The following is a 12,026-nucleotide window of genomic DNA, read 5'->3' as shown; positions in this document are numbered from 1 at the left end:
GAGGTGCAGATATTTCCTACATATCCTCTGTGCTCACAAATGCATAGCTTCCCTCATTAGCAACATCCTGCACCAGTATGGTACATTGTTACAATTGAGGAACCTACATTGACATGTCATAGTCACCCAAAGTCCATAGTTTACAATAGGCTCCAGTCTTTGTGTTGTATAATCTATGGGTTTGTACAAATGTATAATGACATGTATCCATCATTACGGTACCACACAGGATATATGTTTACGTCCTGAAAAATCCTGTCTGTTTGTCCCCCCACCCCAAACCCTTTTCAGCCACTAATCTTTTTACTGTTTCCATAGTTTCACCTTTTTCAGAATGTCATATAGTTGGAATCATATAGTATGTAGTCTTTTTTCAGATTGGCTTCTTTTACCTAGTAATATGCATTTAAAGTTCCTCTATATCTTTTTGGCTTGATGGCTCATTTTTGTGTGTGTGCCAAATAATATTCATTGTCTGGATGTACTACAGTTTATTTATCCATTCATGTACTAAAGGACATCTTGGTTGCTTCCAACTGTTGGCACTTGTGAATAAAGCTTCTGTAAACTTCATAAGCAGGTTTTTGTGTGGACATGTTTTCTTTCAATTCATTTGGGTAAATACTAAGTATGATTTCTGGATTGTATGGTAAGGGTATGTTTAGTTTTATTAGAAAGCACCAAATTGTCTTTCAAAGTGGCTGTCCCATTTTGCATTCCCACCAGCAATGAATGAACATTCCTGTTCTTCACATCCTTACCAACATTTGGTGTTGTTCTGGATTTTGGCCATTATAGTATAGGTGTGTAGTGGGACTATTTACTCTTTCAAAGATTGCTGACCTTATTGCCTGTGCTCAATACATACTTCCTTGGCTATTATAAATTCTAAAATGGCACAATTCCAAAGTTTTCATCAATTTGTCTTCATCAATCCCCTGCAGCTTTCATAACCAAGTATAGACTAGCAATTCTCTTTATTACTTTTTCTAAAATCTGAAAAATGATATTGTCTAGAAGATCAGGCAAATATTTACCGATGCACTGATTTTTAGCAGATTATAGCTTTAGAAGATGTCTGGACAGTTTAGATTTTCCATTATGTGTATCTTTTGTTTCTGGGACAGCTTTGTGATTTGCCTTTGGCAGCACTTTCCACACCTTTTATCTGACTGAACAGTCTACAACTCTAGAACCATAGCATTTTCATTCATTTTATCCTCACCAAAGTGTGGTCCCTATACCTTTATTCTTAGAAGACATCCAAAGTTTGTTTCAACACCAAGACTCTATCGTTTTTGTTTTGTACAATTCTATCAATTTTGTTTTGTTTTGTATAATTTTGTACAATTATAGCTAGAGGAGGATGTCCTGAATGTATAGCATTGATATTTATTTATTTGTATTTTTTCTTAAATAATAGTAGTCATTTTAATTGTATAATTATGGTGGAACAGAGGAGAGGTAATTGCAGTCTCAGCTTGTTAAATATTTTAAACAGAGCATGAATATCTATTAATAGCATCTACTCAGTAAATATTTAATTGAATTTTCCTAAATAGATTCCTCAGAGAATCACAAAGCAACCTCTACTGCATTAATTGAGATAAGAGTCAGATTCATAATGCCAGAAAGGACCCAGGATTTAATCCCAACCTTCCTGACTAAACACAAAGACTTAGTTCTATATCCTTTCTCCAGTCCTTAGAGTTAGAAAGTGAAAGTTAGATGTTACTATTGATCAGATCCTTTTCTATGCAATTCACATAGCTTTAATCCAATCAATAAAGAGAAGGAAGAATCTCTGGAAAATTCATAATTATTTTTGATATTCGAAAAATGATGGCTCAATATCATTTGAGTCCATAGACATATACAGAAGAACTAGTTTCCAAAGCAGCAGTAACCAAGTTGCCCTTATAAATTCAACGACATGAATTATTTATTTCTCAGGGATTTTTCAGTAGGGATAATAAAAACAAGTACACAGTACTATCCATATTTAGAGCAGATGTCATTTAAAAGGAAAATCTTGTTGCATTAGAAAAAAATTGATATTTTGAACTGCCACAATTGTGCATTATTTGTCCCATTTACCTTCTCTTAATGGTATGGAAAAAATCTGTAAGAGGAGAAATGAATGTTGAGCTTTTTATGTCATGTACAGATTAAGTAGGCACATTTTTCCCAACAGAAGTACAAAGCTAATGGGTAATATTTAAGTGCCATTCTACCAGCAAGACTCTAGCTATTTGAGTAAAGAGGTATCCCTCACTCTATGAAACAATGTCATTTTTCTATTCCTTCTCACTGATGAGTGAGTAGTAATTCAGTAGGTAATAGATAGGAGAGAGAGAGGTGATTCCACCAGCTGGAGTCAAAAAGACCCAAATTTCATATGCATTTAAGCAATCTTTGGTAGCCATCCACCATCACTGAGGAAGGAGATTTTTCTCTATCAATCTTCCATAAGGCCTCTTAGAATGCTTGCTGGGCATATCTTTTATTTTCTTCACACCTGCACTTTAAACCTGCTTTCTCCATAGGCAAAGGTGAATGGTGGTGTTGAGTATTTAGCATTTCCTATATTAGCACCCGTTAGGCATAACTTCAAAAAATGTTAGTCTTGGGGTGCCTGAGTGACTCTGTTTAAGTATTTGCCATCAGCTTAGGTCATGATCCCAGGGTCCTGGGATGGAGCCTGGCCTAGGGCTCCCTGCTCAGCAGTGAGTCTGCTTCTCCCTCTCCCTCTGCCCCTCCCCCCACTCATACTCTCTCTCTCTCTCAAATAAATAAGTAAAATCTTTTTTTCAAATGTTAGTCTTACAGTTTACCCTCTCCTGCTTCTCCAACTCTAAGTCTAACACAAAATACATAATAGCATGGAGGGCATTTAGCTCAGTTTTCTGACATGGACATACACCATGATGCCATGTTTTCCTAGGCTTCTAGGGCTCTCCCTCAGCTTCTTTTTATGGCTTCTGGTGGACACTACATTCCATTCTAAGTACTCACAAGTTGTCCATTCAGTTATCTGTTCTGAATGCTACCCAAATTTGATGTTAATCAAATTGGCCCAAACTTACAGTACCTGCTTTTTTTCTTTTTTTGACTGGTGGGATATTAAAAAAAAAAAAAAAAAAAAAGCAGAAAAGTTTAGTTTAGGAAGAAACATTTGAGCTGGTGAAGAAGAAAGAGGGAGGAAGAGTATTCCAGCCCAGTAGTGAAACCCAGTGATAAGCACAAAGATGATGTGATTGGGAGCACACCATGCGTATGGTTGCTTGGCAGGTTTGGGGGCATAAGGAGAGAGAGAAAGAAAATGAAGTTGGAGGGGTAGTGTGTAGAGGAGGACTCAGCAAGCTGGATTGACATTTTGGATTTCTCCTGTGGGCCCTATGGAGACCCTGAATTTTTTAACACTGAGGACTACCATGATCAAATTTATACCTCTGAACAAAAGATAGACTGAAAAGAGGAGAAAATGGATGAAAAAAGACCAGTAATCAAGCTACTTATTTTTGTTTCTTATTTGGTGTAAGGTACAGGCCCAGTGAATGTTTGAGGAAAGAATAAATATCCACTGGGAAATTTAAAATATCGATATGGAACTCAAAAGCAAGATGGAAGTATATAGGAGTGGCCTGGAGTATCATTTGTGTGAGGTGCATAGGAAGAGAAAGAAAACATAGGATAGGGTTTGAGAAAACACCAATGTTTAGGGGCAGGTAAAAGACAAGAAACCAGCAAAATGTCTAGTGGAATAGGAAAAAGCATGGAGAATTAGTGTCCATGATCCTGATGGAAGTAAATTTGAAGATGGAAATTAAAAATAAGCAAAATAAAATGGTGCAGCAAGGTGAATGTTGGTTTTCCTTTGAAGGCCATTGCTAGCCATGATGACAGCACCTTCATCAGAGTGACAGCAAAAGGAACCAACCTGTGGGGAAGAGGTTAGAAAGAGACAGTGAGGGTAGTTATGGAGGGAGGAGAAAGATGGGATTGCAGCTAAAGTGGAAGACAGTGTTAAGCCTTCTTTAATATAGGTAGAGCTGAACTTGTTTATCAACTACAGACAATAGAGAATTGAAGAAGAGAGGAAGAGACAGAGAATACTGATGGATAAAATTCTGGAGAAGTCTCCAAGTGGTGGGATACCACTGAAAGATGTTTTTATGAGAAGAACTTAGAGCTTAAAAAATACTTAAAATGGAGGAGGGGTAGGGATTGAGCTGGTAATTTATTCATACATCTGCCATCAAGAAGTTGATCTAATTGAATCCCTAATCCTGGTAAGAAGGGATAAAATGCTCCATTTGAAAGCATAATTTTTCTTATTAGTTATTCATAGACTCATAGATTTTTTTTTTTAATCTGAAAGGTAATTAGAAGATCTAAAATTCCTATCAGGTCAGTAAGTGCTGAAAATGGAGGAAAATCATGACTTTGGGGCCTTTCTCTGGAGCCTGCTTTTAGTAGTTGGAGTGGTTAATGGAGGGAAGGAGGTGCTTCCTTCTGCTTTCTGTTGCATCTCGCATCACTGCAGGGAGGTCCAGATGGTAGGTGGGAGGGGATAGGAACTGAGATCAGTCTGGATTCTGCTGGTACGTGCACTGAGGATTTATTTTCACTGTTTTGGATTGGTGGTCTATCTGTTGAGAAAGTGATGCAAGAATCCTTTATATCTCATAGCAGATAATCAAAAGCACTTTTTTAAAAGTTTAATTGGAGTAAGTAAATATGAAGTTATAAAACCTATAATATAGAAGTTCTCAGATACCATTACAAAGTGATGACACCCTAGCAACTCTGCTTGCACACTGGAAGCTGGAGTTAATGTCAGGAATGTCATAAATGCTCAATATTTTTTAAAGCTACATATTAGAGAGTAATAAAAAATTAATTTCAATGTTGCATAATTTAAAAATGGATTTGCATTAAAAATATCTACTTTTTCTATAGTTAAGAGTCTGTTGCTTGATTTTTTTTCTCCTTTGCTCATTTGTTTCTTAAATTCCACATATGGGGGCGCCTGGGTGGCTCAGTCAGTTGAGCGTCTGCCTTCTGCTTGGGTCATGATCTCTGGGTCCTGGGATCAAGTCCCATATCGGGCTCTCTGCTCAGCGGGGAGTCTGCTTCTCCTCACTCTCCCTCTGTGCTCTCTCTCTCCCTCTGCCCCTCCCCCCCAACTTGTGCGAGCACTTGCTCTCTCTCTCTCTCTCTCTCTCAAATGAATAAAATCTTTAAAAGAAAATTCCACATATGTGGGGAGATGGGTAAAATAGGTGATGGGATGAAGGAGGGCACTTGTCATGACAAGCACTGGGTGTTGTATGGAATTGATGAATCGCTATATTGTACACCTGAAACTAATATAACACTATATGTTAACTATACTGGAATTAAAATAAAAACAGTAAAAAAGTAGAACCAAAAAAATGTACTTTTTATAATACAACTTTCACCTCTGAGAAATAATTGGTATTTGAAATATTTTGTGAACTACTTTTCAATCTGAAAAGAAAATTTTTTCTTGATTACAAAATAATGCAAACTCTAAGTATTAAAATAAGTAAACACATAAAGAAGAAAGTTTTTTAAAATCCAAATAAAATACCACCACCTAGATATAAATACTGTTCATATTTAAGAAAACATCTCCTCAGATATAGCTCTGTGGGGCACCTGGCTAGCTCAGTCAGAAGATATGTGACTCAGGTGCCTTGGGTGACTCAATCGATTAAGTGTCCAGCTCTTGATTTCGGCTCAGGCTCAGGTCATGATCTCGGGGTCCTGGGATTGAGCCCCGTGTGGGGCTCTGCACTCACTGGGGAGTCTGCTGGAGATTCTCTCTCTCTCTCTCTCCCTCTGCCCCTCCCCCTGCTCACACACATGCTCTCTCTCTCTCTCTCTCTAAAATAAATGTTAAAAAAAAGAGCATGTGACTCTTGATCTTGGAGTCATGAGTTTGAGCCCCACGTTGGGTGTAGAGATTACTTAAATAAAACTTTAAAAAAAAAAAACAGAGCTCTATATAAGCACTAATATACATATACTTGTCATAATTTTACTAAATAATTCTTTAATTTTTGATGATGCCATAAAGCCTTTCAGAATTTAATTTCCAGGGGTTGGAGACTATGGTTTCTAAACATCTTTTGTGTTCTGGCCTTTACTGCAACATAGATGAACAGATACATTCAGCATGAAAGGACATTTTATGTTGGTTCACATTAGTAGCAGTTTTCAGTTAGAAAGAGACCAGTTCAGGAGTTCTCTTGCATCTGTAAGTGATATTTTGCTGCTCTTTTCATATAAATCTTTATGATACCTTTCTTTTCCTACGAGCCATGATTTTCCTCCATAAAATGAGGGAAAGGCACGGTACTCGATGATGGTATTTTTTTCCACCCAGGGACGTACAAATTACTAAGAAAATATTTTATTCCATTAGCCTGAGAAGTCTTAGTTACAACTTGAAGACCTGCTGTGAGGAGACTCAGAATGAAAAAGGGAACCTTTTTTTTTCTTTTTTCATATTAAAGAGACTGTAGGAGAGAAGGTCATGACCATGTCACCTAGGATTTATTCTCTGACAAAAGGAGCAACCCAAAAAAGGCATCCGACAAAGGAGAAACTCCTCATAAATTCCTAAAGAGAGCTTAGAGCGCACGGGCCAGCATCCTCCTTGCTACAGGGTTTCAAGAAGAGCTGACCTATTCGGGTGGGAGAGTTTAAAAGGGGAAAGAAAAATAAGGAAAAACGAGAGAGAGCACAGGGAGAAATAAACAGAGCCTGAAAGAGAAAAGTGAAGCAGATGGTGGATGCGGATGAGTCAGCACCTTCAATGGCTAGGAGCCCCGGTTCCTTTCTCCACCCAGAGTGGCCGAGCCCCTTGCTCCAGCTTCTACCCTTGCAGACAATCGCTCCTTCACTCAGGACCTCATGACTTAATTCCATTTGTTCTTGTGCTTACACTGTTTTGATTTGCTGACCGGTCTTGGATTCTGATCTTTCTTTTGGCCTTTCTTCTACTTACCAAGGAAAGCAAAGATTACAGTTCTTACCAGTGAGTATCTGGATGAAGATACCTGAAGATGAGATATCCTGCGTGCCAGGGGAGTGTCATGTGTCCATCTCGTTTCCTTTCAGAAAAAGTCTCCTGACATCCACCACCAGCCAAATGAGCAGCAGGCAGTGACTCTTACCCCCCCTTCCCCCGCCCCCCCCCCCAGAAAACAGGGTAGCCAGGAACACAGAGAGTAAAGATAGTGCAAAGATTAAACCTTAGTTGCAAACCTAGGATGTAACTTCTATCACTGGTTTTAGCATTTGGTATCACATGTTCTGTCAATATTTACCCATCAGTATTATTTACTATTTTTTAAAAGAGATTTTTGAAAGGTTTTTTTGAATAGCCAGTCTTTTTATTATAGTTATATTTTATTTATATATAATATATATAATTATATTATAGTTTCAATTAAATGGCACCTTTGAAGTGTTTTTTCTTTTTGAAGATTTATTTATTTATTATTTGAGAGAGAAAGAGTGGGTGGAGGGGTGTGAGGCAAGGCAGAGGGAGACGGGGAGAGAGAATCTCCAGTAGACTCCATGCTGAGCACAGAGTCCAACCAGGGCTCGATCTCACAACCCTGAGATCCCTACCAGAGCTGAAATCAAGAGTTGGATGCTTAGCTGACTGAGCCACCCAGGCACCCCATGAAGTGGTTTTTCTGTGTGGATTCCAACCAAATTAAGACAACAAATAAAGTACTTTCTTTTTGTTTTCTGATTTATGGGAAAAAACTGATGTTTTTGCTTTTCCATAGAAACTAAAATAAAAATTTAACCCCTTAGACCTTTTGCAGAATAACTATATTATGTTCTAAGTTTTACTGCAGGTTTCATAATCTCTGAGGATACAAAGGAATAATCTTTTATTCTGGGATTGATTATTTCTTAATTTAAAGGATGATTAAACCTACTTTAGTCTACGACCTTTGCCATTCTCCTCTTTTTCCCACACACACACAATTTTTTTCTACATAAAATATTATGGGTAATATTTTGCTAAGTGTCTGAAAGTAAATAGTACAGTATTAGCTGTTGTTTACTCTAGTTGCAGAGAACATTATTATGTTACTCCTTATAAAGCTTTTCTAAAAATTTGAAATACTTCAAAAGAATTTTTACTGAAATACTTTTTTTATTTGGCATAATTTCCAATTTGCAAAAAAATTGCAAGGATGGTACAAAGAATTCCTATATACCCTTTGTTCAGATTCACAAATATTAACATTTTATCGCACTACATTTATAATTCAGTCTTTCTACGTATACATGTTATTCCCCCCCCCAACCATTTGAGAGTAAGTTACACATGTGATATCCTTTTACCCTTCAATACTTCATGGTTATTTATTTATTTATTTGGACAGAGAGAGAGAGAGCATAACCCAGGGGAGCAGCAGAGGGAGAGGGAGAAGCATGCTCCCTACTGAGCCGGGAGGCCGATGCAGGGCTCAATTCCAGGAGCCTGGGATCAAGACCTGAGCCAAAGGCAGAAGCTTAATCGACTGAGCCACCCAGGTGCCCAAGGTCATTTCTAACATAACAGCAGTACAATGATCAATATTAGAAAATTAACATAATATCATTGTATTGATACAACACTAGTTGCTAATCAACAGACTGTATTCACATTTTTCCAACTATCTCAATAATGTCCTTCATAGGGAAAGGACTCAGGTCTGGCACCTGAGTGCATTTAGCAGTCAAGTGTCCTCAGTCTGCTTTGATCTGGAAGCGTTTTTCAGTCTTTCCTTGCCTGTCATGACCTGGACATTTTTGATGAGTACAGGTCAGCTGTTTTGTACAATGTTCTTGAACTTAAGTTCTCAAAACTTTTGTTTTAAGATTTTAGAGAAAACATCTTTCCTGTTTCTCAGACTAACTTAAAACTGCATCTAGGGGCACCTGGGTGGCTCAGTCAGTTAAGCATCTGCCTTCAGCTCAGGGGGTGATCCCAGGATGCTGGGATGGAGCCCTGTGTCAGGCTCCCTGCTCAGCCGGGGGAGGGGGGCGGGGGGGAGTCTGCTTCCCCCTCTCCCTCTGCCCCTCCCCTCTGCTCGTGCTGGCTCACTCTCTCTCTCAAATACATAAAAAAATCTTTAAAAAACCCTGCATCTAGTATTGTACTCATTTCCCCTACACCAGACCTAATTATCTATATCCCATTTCTGCAAAAAGGGGTCATCATTTCCCAGTTTTTCAATCCAGAAACCTAGGCACTGCCTTCTCCTTCTCATCCAGCTTCCGTGACAGAGAGGGCATCTTACAAAGAGATTGTGGTCTTTCTCCCCGCACTACCCCTGAGTTGAGGTCCTCCTGCCTTCTCACTTCCAGTAGCCTCCAGCTGGTCTCCACTCTGCCCACCTTTCCACATCCCCCCTCCTTACAGTCAGTCCTTCCCCAAAGCTCCCAAAGCAGTTCTTTACATCTAAAACATAAATCAGTGTTTCCCTATTACTAAAGATACTTTAAGGATTATACAGAGCTTGTGGGATAAATTGCAAATGCCTTTTTAGTGCCCCCAGAGCCTGCCTTGCTGGCTTTAACTTTCAGCCCTCCCTCTCTACCTCCCAAGCCTCGGTCATATTGAACTACTTGGAAATTCCCAAACAACCCTGCTGGTTTTTGCCTCGGAGCCTTCCCATATACCACTCCCTTAGCTTGAATTATGTTCCTCCCTCCCCACCCACACATTCTTTTTTATTCCACTGATGGCTAGGCTTCTATTAAAACTCCATTCAAGTAGCACCTCTTCTGCTTACCCCTTCTACTTCCCCTACCCTCATCCCCCACTTCCAGCAGTGAGGTTTTGCTCTTTTTACCATGAACTCTAAAAAGCAAAGACCTTTACAACAATTCTAACGACCAGAGAACACTTTCTGGTAAACTAAGCCATTCCTGAACCAAACTAATCGTCTAGAAGCCAGAACTCAACGTGCCACCCAAAGGAGCAAAAAGCGCTCATTTATTTTCTTCTCCCTTGTTTGGTCCTGCCATCGTTAGCTTCAACTCCACTCTTCTAATATATTTACTTGTGTGACTGGTTATGTGAAGTTTCTTATGATGTCCTTATTACATTTATAGCTTTCAAATGGAGGCTTTTCCTCCTGGGAGTGGACTCCTGGCTATCTTTTAAAAATCACATCAGTGCTAATTATATAGATAAATCACAGAAATTGGCATTGTAAGAATAGTGAGTGGTAGCAAAGTTACCAGAGTAAAGGTTAATTAGCCAGGAAAAAATTCCATGTGGTTGTAATTGTCAATGTGTCCCGTAAAGTACAATGGTTGGTACAACCAGCTTATGGGCTCTGGCGAGGCTTTCTCTGCCCCAGGTTATTTTGTGCCCAACAGACTGCATGGAACTCAATCAATATTTGTGAAATAAATAGTGGCTTTGTCAAGCCTAAGATACAATCAAGCCTATAAATAATTATGGAGAAACTATTATTCAAGTTATCCACTCCAAAGAAAAGTCTTAGCATTCAGTACTGGGGGTATTAAAGCTAATTTGGATCTGCTTTCACCCAGGTTCCTGAGACTGTGGTCAGAGCCTTGCACTGAACCATGTTATTGCTCATATTTTCTATAAACTTACTCCAGCCTATGTTTAGTGTCTGATTTCCTCCTGTCAACCAGTGATTTTCAAATCTGCCTTCACATAAAAATCATCTGAAATGCTCTGAGAAAATAATGAGGCCTGGGACCCACCTCCAGAGGTTTGGATTTAATGATCCCAACACTGGTATGTTTGGAAATTGGGCATTTGACTATAAAGCGCCAGTTCAGAACCATTGCTGGGAGAGATTCTATTTTATTTCTGCCTAGTGTCTGGACAAACTTTCTTTTTAATTTCACTTTTGTATATGTTTCCTTTTTTCAGAATTTGCATGGTGCTACCATGCTAGTTATAACTTGCATAATCATCTTTATATGAATATAAATATTACTATATTTAGCATATGGTTTCTTCAGAGAATAGCAACATAGAACACTGGAAGGATTTGACATTTAGTCGTCATTTGAATTCCCACATAGGATTCCTGGGACAGTCGATAAAACTGATGACACTGAAGTTATCAATGCATAAATAAAGACATGTCCTAAACTGCAACATTGTTGTGAGTGATGATATGGTAACTACTAATGGCATTTTCTGTTAGTTCCAGGAAAAGTAAAACAGCTAGGAATTCTAGTAGCTAAGAATCTGAGTGGATAGAAGGACTTTAACTGATGAATGATTGTTGAGTCATCTAGTTCTTCTTTAAGTGGCAACATGATCAATCTTTCATAAATAAAGATGGCTTTCAGCAAGACAATAATAAATGAAAACCATTCATTGTATTCATTGATATTTTAAGCCATCATCTTGCATAGCAATTGCAAGCAAAGATTTTTTTTTTTTTTAATTTTTATTTATTTATTTGACAGAGAGAGACACAGTGAAAGAGGGAACACAAGCAGGGGGAGAGGCAGAGGGAGAAGCAGACTCCCAGCTGAGCAGGGAGCCCAATGCGGGACTTGATCCCAGGACCCTGGGATCATGACCTGAGCCGAAGGCAGATGCTTAACGACTGAGCCACCCAGGCGCCCCACAAGCAAAGATTATTAAGTAACTAGCTGTTGCACAAATGCAAAGCTTAGATGTCATTTCAAAACTTGAAATCAGAAAACACATTCTTTTTATTAAATGTTGTTTTTCCACATTATGGTTGCTATTTTGCTTCTAAAAATGATAGTCTACGGATGCCTGGACCCAGTCGGTTGAGCACCCAACTCTTGATTTCAGCTCAGGTCATGATCTCAGGGTCCTGAGATCAAGCCCTGCATCAAGCACCGTCCTGGGTGCGAAGCCGAAGGGATTCTCTCTCTCTGCCCCTTCCCCCTCAAAGAAAAATGATAGTCTACATTCAGTCTGTTTTGTTTGGGCATGTGAAAAGATTAAAGAAAGG

General features: G+C 38.8%; 1 long non-coding RNA gene across 6 annotated transcripts in view; it reads left to right on the top strand.

The window, feature by feature from the left end:
* The window catches only part of LOC118526129 (uncharacterized), an 87,526-nt gene that overhangs the window by 55,596 nt on the left and 19,904 nt on the right, over window positions 1–12,026 (top strand). The gene's annotated exons all lie outside the window — the stretch shown is intronic.

This window comes from Halichoerus grypus, chromosome 12, assembly GCF_964656455.1.
Source record: "Halichoerus grypus chromosome 12, mHalGry1.hap1.1, whole genome shotgun sequence".
NCBI lineage: Eukaryota > Metazoa > Chordata > Mammalia > Carnivora > Phocidae > Halichoerus > Halichoerus grypus.
This window is presented reverse-complemented; position numbering and strand designations above follow the sequence as displayed.